Raw genomic sequence first — 13,749 nt, forward strand, 5'->3', positions numbered from 1 at the left:
CAAAGCCAGGGAGAAATACTGTACATCCTGGACTGGGTGAAGAAAGCAATGCACTGGTGTGTTTCTTGTAAAGTACATACTGTATTTTGTGTTCTATACAGAACTCTGACAAATGGCTTTTTGTCAACAGTGTATATGAAAGGAAAAAACATGAAGACAGCCGTTGAGGACTCCAACCTTTGCAGCAAATAGAGTCCAAATCATGACATTTTACATGACATTTCAATACCTTCTCTAGCTAATATTTGGGATGAAAGGGGATGAAAAAGTTCTTAAGAAGTTAAAAGCATCAAAGCCTGTTCCAACAGTGCCTTTTTTGGTTTAATGTACTGTATTATCTAATTTGTGTTTCCAGACACCTGCTCCAGAAATGCATTTTTGGACTTATTTAAGAGAATTAGCTTGCACATCTATTTTGTGGTGTAATACATTTTCATTTCAACCGTTAGTTTTTTGTTGTTGTACTTTTTACCCTTTTTCTCCCCAATTTCGTGATATCCAGTTGGTAGTTACAGTCTTGTCCCATCAATGCAACTCCGTATGGGATAGGTGAAGGTCAAGAGCCATGCATCCTCCGAAACACGTCCTCTGAAACACGACACCGCCAAGCCGCACTGCTTCTTGACACACTACCGGCTTAACCCGGAAGCCAGCAGCACCAATGTGTCGGGGGGGGGGGGGGGGGGGGGGGGGCGTGGGTCAGTATCTGGTGTGGCCACCAGATGCATTAAGTACTGCACTGCATCTCCTCCTCATGGACTAGGTTTGCCAATTTTTGCTGTGAGATGTTACCCCACTCTTCCACCAAGGTACCTGCAAGTTCCCTGACATTTCTGGGTCGGGGGGGGGGGGGGGGGGGGGGGGGGGGGGTTGGCCGTAGCCCTCACCCTCTGATCCAGCAGGTCCCAGATGTGCTCAATGAGATCCGGGCTCTTCGCTGGCCATGGCAGAACACTGACATTCCTGTCTTGCAGGAAATCACGCACAGAATGAGCAGTATGGCTTGTGGCATTGTCATGCTGGAGGGTCATGTCAGGATGAGCCTGCAGGAAGGGTACCACATGAAGGAGGAGGATGTCTTCCCTGTAACGCACAGCGTTGAGATTGTCTGCAATGACAACAAGCTCAGTTCAATGATGCTGTGACACACCACCCCAGACCATGACGGACCCTCCACCTCCAAATCGATCCCGCTCCTGAGTACAGGCCTCGGTGTAATGCTCATTCCTTCGACGATAAACGCGAATCTGACCATCACCACTGGTGAGACAAAACCGTGACTCATCAGTGAAGAGCACTTTTTGCCAGTCCTGTCTGGTCCAGCGATGGTGGGTTTTTGCCCATAACAACAGCCCTACAAGCCCTCAATCCAGCATCTCTGAGCCTATTGCGGACAGTCTGAGCACTGATGGAGGGATTGTGCGTTCCTGGTGTAACTCGAGCAGTTGTTGTTGCCATCCTGTACCTGCCTGCAAGTGTGATGTTCGGATGTACCGATCCCTTGCAGGTGTTGTTACACATGGTCTGCCACTGCGAGGACAATCAGCTCTCCGTCCTGTCTCCCTGCAGCGCTGTCTTAGGCATCTCACAGTACGGACATGGCAATTTATTGCCCTGGCTACATCTGCAGTCCTCATGCCTCCTTGCAGCATGCCTGAGGCACATTCACGCAGATGAGCAGGGATTCTGGGCATCTTTCTTTGGTGTTTTTCAGAGTCAGTAGAAAGGCCTCTTTAATGTCCTAAGTTTTCATAACTGTGATCTTAATTGCCTACTGTCTGTAAGCTGTTAGTGTCTTAACGACCGTTCCACAGGTGCATGTTCATTAATTGTTTATGGGTCATTGAACAAGCATGGGAAACAGTGTTTAAACCCTTTACAATTAAGATCTGTGTAGTTTTTTGGATTTTTATGAATTATCTTTGAAAGACAGGGTCCTGAAAAAGGGACATTTCTTTTTTTTTGCTGAGTTTACTTCTAAACATCCAATGAACACACTTCATGGATTGGTAAGCATCCCTCTTGAATTTATGGTTTGTTTAGGTCAAATCAGACCACCTTATCCCTATACATATCTACCTCTATCAATCCAGTATCCATGCACATTGTAAATATGGTACTGGAACTCAATGGAAAACAACAGACGTGACAAAATTAATTAAGTCATGCTTACTTCATAGTAAGTGTGTTTTTGTTCTACCTTGTTAGTTTTTGTATTACATTGTTATTAATTACTGTATTCCTGTTTGGCCCTGTCCGGGGGTGTCCTCGGATGGGTCCACAGTGTCTCCTGACCCCTCCTGTCTCAGCCTCCAGTATTTATGCTGCAGTAGTTTATGTGTCAGGGGGCTAGGGTCAGTTTGTTATATCTGGAGTACTTCTCCTGTCCTATTCAGTGCCCTATGTGAATCTAAGTGTGCGTTCTCTAATTCTCTCCTTCTCTCTCTCGGAGGACCTGAGCCCTAGGACCATGCCCCAGGATTACCTGACATGATGACTCCTTGCTGTCCCCAGTCCACCTGGCCGTGCTGCTGCTCCAGTTTCAATTGTTCTGCCTTCTTATTATTCGAACATGCTGATCATTTATGAACATTTGAACATCTTGGCCATGTTCTGTTTTAATCTCCACCCGGCACAGCCAGAAGAGGACTGGCCACCCCACATATGCTCTCTCTAATTCTCTCTTTTTTTTTCTCTCTCTCTCTCGGAGGACTTGAGCCCTAGGACCATGCCCCAGGACTACCTGACATGATGACTCCTTGCTGTCCCCAGTCCATCTGACTGTGCTGCTGCTCCAGTTTCAACTGTTCTGCCTTATTATTATACAACCATGCTGGTCATTTATGAACATTTGAACATCTTGGCCATGTTCTGTTATAATCTCCACCCGGCACAGACAGAAGAGGACTGGCCACCCCACATAGCCTGGTTCCTCTCTAGGTTTCTTCCTAGGTTTTGGCCTTTCTAGGGAGTTTTTCCTAGCCACCGTGCTTCAACACCTGCATTGCTTGCTGTTTGGGGTTTTAGGCTGGGTTTCTGTACAGCACTTTGAGATATCAGCTGATGTACGAAGGGCTATATAAATACATTTGATTTGATTTGTATTGTTGGGGTTAATCAATAATAATAAAGGCATTTCACTGTACTTGTGCATGTGACATCAACATATTTCCTTGTATGTTCTTGTGAGTAGACTGAGTATACCAAACATCAGGAGCACATTCCTAATATCGAGTTTTGCCCTCAGAACAGCCTCAAGTTGTCTGGGCATGGACACAAGGTGTCTAAAGCGTTCCACAGGGAGATTGTGTGGTGCACCATTCTTGATAAATAGAGGACTCTAGATGGAAATAACTCATTTTGGTTTTGACATTGCCATTGATGACTTCCACAATGTCACGTTCTGACCTTTATTTCCTTTGTTTTGTCTTTATTTAGTATGGTCAGGGTGTGAGTTGGGGTGGGCAGGCTGTGTTTTTCTATGTTGGGGTTTTGAGTTCGGCCTAGTATGGTTCTCAATCAGAGGCAGGTGTCGTTAGTTGTCTCTGATTGAGAATCATACTTAGGTAGCCTGGGTTTCACTTTTGGTTTGTGGGTGTTTGTTTTCCGTGTGTGTGTTTGTTGCCACACGGTACTGTTTCGGTTTCGTTCATGTTCACGTTTATTGTTTTGTATTTTCATAGTGTTCAGTTTATATCTTAAAATAAAACGTTATGGACACTTACCACGCTGCACATTCTTCTCGCTTCTCCTCCTCAGAAGAGGAGGAGGAATGCCGTTACACACAATTTAAAAGTAGTCAACTGGGTGGGGATTCCTACGGGTTGGGAGTGATCAGCCAATGATCAGACAGCATTGTCTTCTTCATTATGTGGCCTATGGTTTGTAAACCAAAAACAAAGGTAATATCCAGGAGCCAAGACCAAGATATATATACCAGGACATTGGTCCCAAGATCCAGACCCAGCGAGTTGAGACCATGACAAGTTAAAAACTGAAATGATGTGGTCTTGAGTGGTTTCAATACCAAGACCATTAGATCAAGAGACGATGGGCACTTTCTTCAATTGTAAGAAAGTAAAGCATACTGAACAAAAATATAAATGCAACATGTGAAGTGTTGGTCTCATGTTTCTCTCAAATGTTGTACACAAATTTGTTTACATCTCTGTTAGTGAACATTTCTCCTTTGCCAAGATAATCCATCCACCTGACAGGTGTGGTATATCAAGAAACTGATTAAACGGCATGACCATTACACAGGTGCACCTTGTGCTGGGGACAATAAAACCACTCAGGGATTTCACCATGAGGCCAATGGTGACTTTAAAACGGTTACAGAGTTTAATGGCTATGATGGAGAAAACTGAGGATGGATCAACAACATTGTAGTTACTCCACAATACTAACCTAGTTGACAGATTTAAAAGATGGTAGCGTTTACAGAACAAAAGTATTCCAAAACATGCATCCTGTTTGCAACAAGAAACTAAAGTAATACTGCAAAAAAATAAGCAAAGTAATTAACTTTTTGTCCTGAATACAAAGTGTTATTGGATTTGACCAAAACATGCAACACATTACAAAGTAACGCTCGCCATATTTTCAAGCATAGTGATGGCTGCATGATGTTATGGGTATGCTTGTAATCGTTAAGGACTGGGGAGTTTTTCAGGACAAAAAATAAACAGAGTGGAGATAAGCACAGGCAAAATCCTAGAGGAAAACCTGGTTGAGTTTGCTTCCCACCAGACACTGGGAGATTAATTCGCCTTTCAGCAGGACAATAACCTAAAACACAAGGACAAATCTAAACTTTAGTTGCTTGCCAATAAGAGAGTGAATGTTCCTGAGTGGCCTAGTTACCGTTTTGACTGAAATCTACTTAAACATCTATGGCAAGTCCTGAAAATGATTTGTTTACTAATTATCGCCAGCCAATTTGAAAGAGCTTGAAGAATTTTGAAAAGAATAATTGGCAAGTGTTGCACAATATAGGTGTGGAAAGCTCTTAGAGATTTACCCAGAAAGACTCGCAGCTATAATCACTGCCAAAGGTGCTTCTACAAAGTATTGAGTCAGAGGTGTGAATACTAATGTAAACGGTGTCAATTATTTTAGAAGCGACCATTTTCAGTTAGTTTAAAAAAAAACATGTTTTTGATTTAGCGAACATGGCTGGCTATTTTTCATTTGGACAGATGTACATCCCAGTAAACTATACGTTAGTCCTAAAACCATACTTGACATATTTCTTTATATTAGATGTTTGATGGGGACATGTCTTAAAAATAAATGATTTAGATTTAGCAACTTATTCACACATTTAAAATAAAATGCAGCTAGATTACTCACCATGTGGCTGTAAGGTATAGGGCTGCAATCCCATCACCTGGTGTTATTTGTAGGGTTGTGGCATAGCCTCTTCCCCTGACAGCCGCTGTCATCCCGTATACGGGTTGAAAATGGCAGATTTGTTTTATTGTTAAGCACCAAAATTGGAACAGCATCAGATACAAAATACAACACATCAGAGTTCAGGTTCTCCGATTCACAGCACTGTATGAGTTTTGACTGAGAGCCGATAAAAACTTGAGCACAGCGCGCGACGAGAAGACGCCCCCATCCCTCCTGCTAATTGGGCTACTTTTGCACCTTTCTTGTCTGAGTGAGGGAAATGCTGTGAATCGAGAGGAGACGTCGAGGAGACGTCGAGGTTACCAATAAATATACATATCCATTCTACAGCCTTTTAAATTGTGTGCTTCAGTAGTGACATCAAAAGTGGGGACAGCATTTTTCAGAGAAAGATGTTTGAAAATTAACAAAACTATATATATTAAATGAATTGCTTTATTTTCAAACATCAAGTTTAGGAGTCAGGGTTCTCAATATAGATAAGCATAAAATCAATGACTGTACAATATTAACATAGCAATGTGTTTGTTATTGCTTTGGATTGAATCAGAACATATTATGATGTAAATAAATATTCTAAATTTGGAGACAAGTTTTTTTTTTAAATATATTTTTTGGGGTGGGACAGCAATTTATACCACTTCTGCAGAATCTCCCATATAAGGCAGAGGTGCACAAGACTTGGCGCACATGCCAAATGCGGCCATAGAGCTGCCCCTTTTTGCGCTGCGGGTGTCTTTATAAAAAATAGAATCAAATGTATTCTCTGGATTGGAGCAACTGCTAAACGATGAATGTAAATGTATAAATGAAGATATAAATATAATAGAAAAACAAATGGAGGTTTAAATGTCTACCTGCCACGCTGTGCGCCTCTCCTGTGCATCACCCCCTGTGTCTATGTCTCCCCCATGTGTCTCTGCAAGACCCATGACAGTGGGTGTCTCTTGAGAGTCTGGGTCACTTTGACTCATAACACACATCGCTCAGACTCGAGTTGCCTATAATTGTAGAATAGCAGGACTTTGTGCTTACCATCAAGAACAGAACCTCTTCATAAACACCTTGGCTCCACTGAATAAGTTTTGTATTCACAATGTGATTACTAACGATACGTTCTCCATCTCAACTCCTTGTATGTGGAGGCGTCACCGGCTGGAGCACCCTAATGTAATGTATGTATTTAGAAAAAAATTGTCTAATAAATTCAATCATTCAATCCTTAAAGAGCCACCACTCTCCGAGGATACTTACCTCAGCAGCTGCTCTGGACGTCGCGCTACGAATACTTCCATCAAGACGAGTTGCCACATTTATTAGAACGACATATAAAAGGTAGGATCTCCTTTGTTCTGTCAGTGGTTGGTTCACACATTTTTAATGCTATGACTCGCCCCAAGCCTTTGCTGTGGCCAACCACGATTTCAAAAATGTGGAATCTAACCGTGACCCAGGAACAATGAGCCAGAGGCTAGCCACAACCCACTAGTAGGCCCCAAACCACTACATGGGAGAAACAGTCCTAGTTGGATTGAGACATGTTTTCTGTCTGTATGGTGCCTGACTGCATTACCCATCTTCACTGTTCAATGTTTTTTCCTAGTTTCAGAATCCCGCTAGTATTTTTCCCATGGTTTTCCTCAGGTATTCACCTGAAATGGTCATCATTTATTTGAAAGATGAACGTTCCCATTTGAACACCACAAGCAGCTATTATGATATTATTACCTTTGTTCTAACCATTAACTTTTTTATGTACTATTGTGGATTATGAAATATATTTTCTTTATTCCCTCTCTCTTTCCCATCTTTCTTTGCAGTGTGACAAACTGCTACAAATTCAAAAAAAAAACATCTTGTCACTCTACAAAGTTATTTCTTTAGTTTTATAAATCCCTGGACAAAAGAAGTAGAATACATAGTGTCGACCTATACAGTCATATTTTAAGTACAAGAGTCCATCTTTTGCTCCTCTTAAGGAACGTCACTGATCTTACTGTACCAGAATCTGACTGTTGCTGTAGTTTTCGTGACAGTATGTGTGTAATTCATCCTTTTCTTCAAACTTTACACCCAAACTGTTTTCTCGTGTGTCCAGATTCTCTCACATCTCTTGCAGTGACCACTGTCGAACAGGCAGATCTATTGACAAATCAGACCAGCCAAGTCATTCTAGCCAAATAAACCTTACCTGTTGCTAATGAATGTTTCTCCTTCTTGATGATGTCAAGAGGTCTCTTTTCATCCTCCCAGGGAGCTCCAATGCTTTTTAGTACCATGATCTACGCTGGAAGCATCAGGATCCAGATCCCTAATGAGCTGCTAGACTACAACTGGTGGGGGCGACAGCTTGGTTTAGCCGTCGCCCCACCTGTGTCAGTGTCAGTGTTGACAGACGTGGCTGATTAACAAGGGGGGAGGTAGAGAGACGAATATAGCCTGTATGGATATTGATGCCATTGGATGCCCATCAACTTGTGGAGTGGATGTGTATAAAGAATATCAGCCTGTGAAGGAACTGGGTCACAGGGGGTGCATGGGGTGCATCGTTACATAACGTTCCGATTGAAATATTTTATTTAGAACCGGCATGCTTCTCTGGAATGTAGGTAATCTTTTCAACTCATGTCAGTGCATGGTACCCTAACGACAAGATCCTGGTGTCATTCCTGGTGAAGCTTTTCACTCACTGCAATAAGCTGTCAAAAGCCCCCTCAAAAACACTCATGAGAAGTTGCAGGTGTGAAAGGCACACACGTTTGGACCCTTGAGTGCCTGGAGATACCAACATATGTTGTTCTTCAATTTCTATCATTATGAATTTTGATCAAATCAATTTGTATTTGTCACATGCGCCAAATATAACAGGTGTAGACCTTACAGTGAAATGCTTCTTACATGCCCTAAACCAACAATACTTTAAGAAGTTAAGTTAAGTGTTAAGTAAAAACTAATTAAAACAGCAGAAGTGAAATAACACGTGAGGCTATATACAGGGGGGTACCGTTACAGAGACAGTGTGCCGGGGCACAGGTTAGTCGAGGTAATTGAGATAATATGTACATTTAGGTAGAGTTTAAACAGAGAGTAGCAGCAGCGTAAAAGATGGGTCTGGGTAGCCCTTTGATTAGATGTTTAGGAGTCTTATGGCCTGGGGGTAGAAGCTGTTCTAGACCTCGATTTGGCGCTCCAGTACCGCTTGCCATCCGGTAGCAGAGACAACAGTCTATGACTAGGGTGCCTGGAGTCTATGACCATTTTTAGGGTCTTCCTCTGACATGGCCCAATATAGAGGTCCTGGATGGCAGGAAGCTTGGCCCCAGTGATGTACTGGGCCCTACACAGTACCCTCTGTAGTGCCTTGCGGTCGGAGGCTTAGCAGTTAACATACCAGGCAGTGCTGTAGAACCTTTTGAGGATCTGAGGAACCATGCCAAATCTTTTCAGTCATCATGAGGGGCCGCAGTGGCTCGCGGGTCCCCACATCCACACCCACACCCGCACATGCAGCCACTGAACATTTGTTGGGGGGCCCCACCACCCTGAGCAAAACATTTTAGCTTGACAGTGGAGAGAAAAAAAATAGAAGTTTTATAGTTAATTTCCTGCAATTCTACACATTCTATGGAGTGTAGCAAAAAGGTTGCCGTTTTAAAGCAAGTTTGCTGCAATTTGACATTTTGCCATGGGACAGAGAGAGAAGTTGGCAATTTTATAACTCATTTCATGTCATTCTATTCATTTTGTCATAGGGTGGAGAGAAACATTGGCACTTTTTGATATGATATCTGAATCATTGGAAGTCCCCGGGTCCGTAATTTGACCATGATTACTACAAGTTTAGATAGAATGGTAAGTTAGTCTAACCAGCTAACACAATATAGCTGACATGGGCTAATTGAGTGACTGTCAGTAACTAACATAACAAGTGTGATACACACCTACATTTCAGAATTGCACCTTACTGTTCTAACTCTCTTTTTTTATAAATACATTTATTTGGGGAAATTGATCCGCAGGGGTATGCCAGTTTTACATCCCTGAAGTAGTTTCCGTTTGGCATTGTAGCCACTGTAACAATTCAAAGCAGTAACAAACCTCAGAAATGCCTGAGGTGTGTGTGATTTTGAGTTTGAAACCCATGACCGTTTGGCCCCTGAAAAGTTGAATTTGACGGCTAGGGGTTTACCCTTACACGTAATTATACTGTAAGTGGCACGCGTTCGGGCGTTGGTGCCAGGTTCCTTCTTTTCAGAGCTCTTTGGTGGACATTTTGATGTTCTTGCAGGAAAATCTTGAGCATGTCCTCTCTTTTTCCACATTGAAGGTTTATATGGCAGCTATCTCAGTGTGACATGTAAAGACTGACGGTTCTATCCCAGCATCTCATCCTGTGATGGTACGCTTCCTGAAAGGTGTGTATCGGCTCAGACCAGTGTCTAAGCCTATGGCACTGACCTGGGACCTTATTTGGTCGTTGACGCTCTGTGTGAGCCTCTGTTTGAACCACTGGAGTCTGTGGAACTGAAACTCCATTCCTACAAGACTGCCCTGCTCATGGCCTTGGCGTCGGCCAAGCCTGTTGGGGATCTCCATGCGCTGTCAGTACACCTTCCTGTTTGGAATTCTCGCCTGGTGACGCCAAATCGATGTTATGTCCTAATGCAGCTTTTGCTCCCAAGGTTATGCCTATTTCTTACAGGTCCCTGGCTTTCGAGCTGTTCCCTTTCTCACCTCCTCCACTTGCTTCCAGTGAACAACGGAGATTGCATGTCCTGTGTCCAGTGCGTGCTTTACACACGTATATGGGTAGGACCAAGGACAATCCGTTTTTAGACCAGCCGTTTGTCTGTTTTTCTAATCCAGCGGGCGCAAAACCGGACAGGAAATATATTTGTAAATCCCTTTTTACATCAGCCAATGTCACAAAGTACTGTACAGAAACCCAACCTAAAATCCCAAACGGCAAGCAATGCAGGTGTAGATCACGTCAGTGACTCAATCCACTCAATCCACCAGTGACGCACCCCTCCTAGGGATGACATGGAAGAGCACTAGTAAGCCAGTGACTCAGCCCCCATAATACGGTAAGAGGCTTGCCATTCACTTTCGCACCCCTGGGCCAGACTACGCTTAATCATAGGACCTACTGAAGAGGTTAGTCTTCAGTAAAGACTGAAAGGTCAAGACCGAGCCTGCATCTCTCACACAGATAGGCAAAGCCCTGCCCATATACATATGTTTGCTTAGAAATTCTAGGGACAATAAGGAGGCTTGCGTCTTGAGACTGTAGCGTACGTGCAGGTATGTACGGCTGGACCAAATCGTAGAGATATGTAGGAGCAAGCCCATGTATTGCTTTCTAGGTTAGCAGTAAAACATTGAAATCAGCCCCAGTCTTAACAGGAAGCCAGCCAGAGGCTAGCACTGGAGTAATATGATCACATTTTTTGGTTCTAGTCAAATTTCTGGCAGACATGTTTAGCACTAACTGAAGTTTATTTAGTGCTTTATCCAGGTATCTGGAAAGTAGGGCATTGCAGTAGTCTATTCTAGAAGTGACAAAAGCATCGATGAACTTTTCTGCCACATTTTTTTACCAGAAGTTTCAGATTTTTGCAATTAGAAGAGATCAGGGTCCAGAGTCATGAGGGGGTCCTTCACAGTTTTATTTGACACGAATGTACAACCATCAAGATTATTTGTCAAATCCAACAGCAGATTTCTTTGTTTCTTGGGATCTAGAACTAGCATCTCCGAATTTAAAAGGAAATAATTTGTCGCCATCCACTTCCTGAGACGTATACTACGTAAACTCACAAACCGTAAATCCCACCTCACTTCTCAACACATTGAATAGAAGGGCATTTTCCCTATCGACTGTTTATTGAATCATGGGATCAAGCGGGGATGTCACACGATTGGTTGCCACTTGCATGACAAATCCGGCCAATCACGAGCATCATCAAAGATTATGGCACGGACAGTAGAGCCGTGGTAGAGCCTTATTCAACACAGCTCATTCTCAACAAGCAAACAAACCGTGAGGTGTGAAAACATGTGCCATAAATACAGGCTGGTCCTAAGAAAGACAAACATCTGATTATATCTGTTTTAGATTTAAAGATTAGTTTTTTACTAAATGAATTGTACTATTTTTGTGAATGCCCTGAATTGAGACTGTTAAAGTGCGAGTTTGTACAGTAGGCCTAAAGCCCACCTTATTGTTGTTGTGTGGCGGCATTGAGTGGAAGTGAAATACTGTTCTGTGCTTTGGTTCGAGTCAACCTCCATTGCTCCTGTCCCAGTTTAAAATATCAAGTCTTATCCAGGGTAGATTTTTAGATTTACTCATTTTTCTTTCCTTTTCTGTCCTGCTCAGCTATCACATTGCATGCAGCTTTCATATCCTTTTAGAAGTTCGTTTTTCAACTTTTTGGGGGTTAATGACTAAGGTGTTTTTGGCCTTTAAGACAGACAGGTGTGTGTAAGCGTGTGAATGAGAAGCCTAACCATTAAACATAAAGTGTCACTGGTAACCTGTTAGTCTAGCCACACTTAAAAACTTCTTTGGGATCAGTATCCCTTCCACGGGATGGGTGAGATAACGTAGGCTAATGCAAATAGCGTGAGGTTGTAAGTAACAAGAAAATTTCACAGTACATAGACATATCTTATATTGTCAGAAAACTTAAATTATTGTGAATCTAACTGCACTGTCCAATTCACAGTAGCTGTTACAGTGACATAACATACTATTGTTTGAGGAGAGTGCAACATTTTGAACATGAAACGTTATTAATAAACATATTGGGCACAATTTGGCAGTCTTGATACAACATTTTAAACAGAAATGCAATGGTTCATTGGATCAGTCTAAAACGTTGCACATACACTGCTGCCATCTAGTGGACAAGATCTAAATTGCACTTGGGCTGGAATAATACATTATGGACTTTCTCTTGCATTTCAAATATGATGGTACAAAAAAAATACAAAAGAATGGTTTTTTCTTTTTCTTTTACCAGATCTATACTGTTATATTCTCCTACATTCCTTTCACATTTCCACAGAGTTCAAAGTGTTTCCTTTCAAATGTTACAGAGAAGATGCACATCCTTGCTTCAGGTCCTGAGCTACAGGCAGTTAGATTTGGGTATGTCATTTTAGACGAAAATTTGAAAAAAATGGGGTCTATCCTTAAGAGGTATTAAGCAAGGCCATTTACAGTAGCTGTGGGCTCTGAGAAGCGCTATTTGTTCAGAAGGGAGGCTAGTTAGGGACACATTCACAGTGACACATTAATCTACAGCTTCAAAATATAATATCCGGCTACCCGGATAAAGCACTAAATAAACTTCAGTTTGTGCTAAATACTGCTGCTAGAATCCTGGCTAGAACCAAAAAAATGGATCATATTACTCCAGTGCTAGCCTCCCTCCACTGGCTTCCTGTCAAGGCAAGGGTTGATTTCAAGGTTTTACTGCTAACCTACAAAGCATTGCATGGGTTTGCTCCTACCTATCTCTCTGATTTGGTCCTGCCGTACATACCTACACGTACGCTACGGTCACAAGACGCAGGCCTCCTTAATTGTCCTTAGAATTTCTAAGCAAACAGCTGGAGGCAGGGCTTTCTCCTATAGAGCTCCATTTTTATGGAATGGTCTGCCTACCCATGTGAGAGACGCAAACTTGATCTCAACCTTTAAGTCTTTACTGAAGACTCATCTCTTCAGTGGGTCATATGATTGAGTGTAATCTGGCCCAGGAGTGTGAAGGTGAACGGAAAGGCTCTGGAGCAACAAACCTCCCTTTCTGTCTCTGCCTGGCCGGTTCCCCTCTTTCCACTGGGATTCTCTGCCTCTAACCCTATTAAAGGGGCTGAGTCACTGGCTTACTGGTGCTCTTTCATGCCGTCCCTAGGAGGGGTGCATCACTTGAGTGGGTTGAGTCACTGATTTGATCTTCCTGTCTGGGTTGGCGCCCCCTCCCTGGGTTGTGTCGTGGCAGAGATCTTTGTGGGCTATACTCGGCCTTGTCTCAGGATGGTAAGTTGGTGGTTGAAGATATCCCTCTAGTGTTGTGGGGGCTGTGTTTTGGCAAAGTGGGTGGGGTTATATCCTTCCTGTTTGGCCCTGTCCGGGGGTATCATCGGATGGGGCCACAGTGTCTCCTGACCCCTCATGTCTCAGCCTTCAGTATGTATGCTGCAGTAGTTTATGTGTCGGGGGGCTAGGGTCAGTTTGTTATACAGTATCTGGAGTACTTCTGTCTTATCCAGTGTCCTGTGTGAATTTAAGTATGCTCTTTCTCATTCTCTGTTTCTTTC

This window comes from Oncorhynchus kisutch, linkage group LG4 (assembly GCF_002021735.2).
Source record: "Oncorhynchus kisutch isolate 150728-3 linkage group LG4, Okis_V2, whole genome shotgun sequence".
NCBI classification, from domain to species: domain Eukaryota; kingdom Metazoa; phylum Chordata; class Actinopteri; order Salmoniformes; family Salmonidae; genus Oncorhynchus; species Oncorhynchus kisutch.